The 3,497-nt window shown below is 43.9% G+C and overlaps 1 non-coding gene across 1 annotated transcript; it reads left to right on the top strand.

The window, feature by feature from the left end:
* The first annotated feature begins 3,109 nt into the window (after positions 1 to 3,109).
* On the top strand, positions 3,110 to 3,182 carry TRNAF-GAA (transfer RNA phenylalanine (anticodon GAA)). The gene has a single exon. It is a non-coding gene; the product is annotated as a tRNA-Phe (tRNA).
* The last annotated feature ends 315 nt before the right edge of the window (positions 3,183 to 3,497 follow it).

Below are 3,497 nucleotides of genomic sequence, written 5' to 3'. Positions count from 1 at the left end.
TATAGCCTGCCGACAGTGTCAGCAGGAACAGAGACACATGATGAGAGTAAATACTGCTGGGGGTTGAAGGCTTTTGTAGAAGCTGCACCAAATCTTCCAGGCATGAGGGCACTATCTTGAGTCTGGAAGGTTGGTCCCTGAAGGTTTTAACAACCCCTCAGCCCCCATGTCTCTTCTGGTCTACCAGGTGGCTAATGCCCTATGGCATCCTAGAAGTTGGACATGGCAGATATCTTAAAGAACATTTTGTCCAGTTCAGAGCCGAGCAAACTGAAGCCCAGAGATGTTTGACTATGTTTCAGTATGGTTAACTGGGGTTAAGGATATAATCCAAGGTCAAAGGACAGTTTGTTCCACTGTGTGAAGGACACAATATCAAAGCCGTAACTATGTCGTGTTCATCATGACCAAACCTAGAATGGCAAATTCACGGTGAATTTAGAAACCCATAATAGTAAATGCAGCTTCTAAAAAGTACTTCTGCTTTCTGGGAGTAAATTATATTCGGGAGAAATCTGGAATCTTCTAGTGTGAAGGATATCTGAACCCTGAATCAGATTGGGTGAGGGAATGGTCATGTGGTTCAAACTTGAAGCTCAGGCCCCAGAAGCCCCGAATGTTTTGGTCTGTCTTGTTGTTCTGCTCTTGGAGTTGGGGTCACAGCCTGACCTCTTGGATCAGGAGGATCTGCTGAGCCTGCAGGGTTATGAGTCTCAGTGCCTCGGCGGAAGCAAAGGGGACCCTGGCAGCTGTGTCCCTGGTGTGAGCAGTCACATGGAGCAAGGCTCAAGACTGCAGCAGGCAGTGCCTTTCCCGCAAGTCTCAGCTCACACAGGGACCACTGTCTGGACTCGCCTGGAGCAAACCCGCGAGTCTCCCAGGAGATCCCTACAGTGGACTGATGCACTCGGAGAGCATAACCAGGAATATGAAGCAGATGGAAGCCAGCTTTGTGAAGAGTATTTATTAATAAGTGAACATCAGAATTTCTAACACCTGATGTACTGTGAATTAATTTCGTAGACTGAAGGTGTGTCATAATTGATAAGTTAATGTCTCAGATTCTTTCCTCAGAGCCAACATTTCACTTGGATTTGGGATAAATGGAATGGAGAACCACATAGGAGGAGGGTGCCTCTCTGGAAACATTTGAAAAGAAAGCTGATTTTAAAAGAAATCCAAGATAAAATTCTTATTATAAGTGTAACACCACCATGATCTATCCAGAGGAAAGTGTGACCCCCTCGGAGCCTTATCCTGAGGAGAGGATAGCACCATCTTGACTTTTCCTGAGGAAATGGTAACACTTCCATGGCTTATCCTGAGGAGAGAGTAACACCACCATGGCTTATCTTGAGGAAAATCACTTCTGGGAAACGGGCCCCTATGAGCAAAGCTGTTCAAGAAAATGTCACAGACTTAACGATAAGATTTGTTTTCAAGACGTGTGGCCTTTAATTCTGACTTTTTTTGTTTATTTGTTTCATTTGGTAAAAGCCGTTTTTCCTCAAGAGGTTTGCTAAAAATGTTGCTGTCATTTCATTTTTCATTCAAAACGTTAGGCCTTTCATATTCTAAAGACTGGTATCCACAACTTGAAGACGTAAGACAGAGCAGAGGAAAGGGCTTCTCTTCGTGCTCTGAAAGCACGGCTATAAGTGGCTTGCAGAAGACCCACTGGTGCTTACTCTCCAGAGAATTGTGTCAGCCCCCCAGTGGGCAGCTTCCTGCTCACCAGCCCCAGCATGCCATGCCATGCCGACTGCAGACAAACTCTAGCCCATGACACCCTAGTGAACTTCTCTACCATCTTCTTCAACCAGCTCTGATTCCCAACCTTGGTGGGGTAGCGAGGAGTCTTCCAAATTTGTTCCTTCCTTGGGTACTAATAAATACATTTTTTATGAGCCAATATTAGTTTCCTATTGCTGCTGTAACAAATTACCACAAACTTAGGGATTTAAAGCAACACAAATTTATTATCTTACATTTCTGGAGGTGAGATGAACAAAATGAGCCTCTGTGGGCTAAAATCAGGGCTTTATTCCTTTGTGGAAGCTCCGAGGGAGAACCCGTTCTCTTGCTTTTTCCAGCTTCTAGAGGCTGCCCCCATTCCTTGCGGCCCGTTCCGTCTTCAGATCCAGCAATGCCAGGCTGAGTCTCTCTCAGGCTGCCATCTCTCTGGTTCTCTCTCATCTGCCTCTTTCTTCCACTAATGAGGACTGCTGTGATTACATTGGACCCACCTGGGTAATCCAGGATACTCTCCTCATCTCAAAGTACACTAATTAGCACCTTAATTCCATCTGTACCCTTAATTCTCCTTTCGAGGTAACCTAACATACAGTATTTTTTAAGATTTTATTTATTTATTTATTTTTCCCCCAAAGGCCCAGTAGATAGTTGTATGTCGTAGTTGCACATCCTTCTGGTTGCTGTATGTGGGACGCGGCCTCAGCATGGCCGGAGGAGCGGTGCGTCGGTGCGCGCCCGGGATCCGAACCCGGGCCGCCAGCAGCGGAGTGCGCGCACTTAACCGCTAAGCCACGGGGCCGGCCCCCTAACATACTGTATTTTCTGGAGATTAGCACATTGACATCTTTGGAGGCCCATCATTCTGCTACTACAGAGCTTTTCAGTTTACTTCATCTTTCCTGTTCATACTTTTTGTGTCTGCCGTAGCGCCTGAGTCACCTCCTTGGAGCTTCAGTCTTCAACTGTTTTCTAATCCTGGCTACGTTCATGGGTCCCTGGGAACATTGCTTTATGGAAAATTGATATTTAATTAAATATTTACATGGACCGTGCTGTCATTTTTCTAGCAATTAACCATATATTAGATGGAAATGCCAATTAAAGGCATTTTTTTGACATGGAAAAAGTCCATGATTTATTTTTAAGTGGAAAAAATAGATTGCAGGGCAATTAAAAACACAACTGAGAAGAGTGAAATTTTGTATTACTTCTGGCTTGTAAACACCTCTTGTATCACCTCTGTAATATTTGTTAAATGCCTCCCTCCAGCTGAACCTGAATATTGACCTTTTTTTTTTTATCGTATAACAAATATTATTCTATTATAGTTATGCAGGGGAAGGTGTCAGACCGAGCTGAAATAGCTCAGTTGGGAGAGCGTTAGACTGAAGATCTAAAGGTCCCTGGTTCGATCCCGGGTTTCAGCAGTGGTTTTAGTTGCTTATGCTAAATGTAGTTTCCTGGCAGTCTTAACCACAATATAAGCTTTAAGGGGAATATTTGGTTCTCATGCTTTGGGTGGATCAACGGCTTTTCAGGGAGCGGTGGTGTCAAGTGTCCCGGGGGGCCTTTGTATTTAAACCCGCCAGCACCTTAGTACTTCCTGACAGTTATAATAATAGCTAACTTATCTTGCATACTTGCTATGTGTCAAGATTTCTTCTAAGCTCTATGTATAAACTTATTTAAAATGACCACAAAAATTCTCAATATCTACTTGTTAAATAAATGAACAGTTTTGT

The sequence above is a fragment of the Diceros bicornis genome, chromosome 37, assembly GCF_020826845.1.
Source record: "Diceros bicornis minor isolate mBicDic1 chromosome 37, mDicBic1.mat.cur, whole genome shotgun sequence".
Lineage (NCBI taxonomy): Eukaryota > Metazoa > Chordata > Mammalia > Perissodactyla > Rhinocerotidae > Diceros > Diceros bicornis.
The sequence above is the reverse complement of the archived record's forward strand: the minus strand, read 5'-3'. Positions and strand labels throughout refer to the sequence as shown.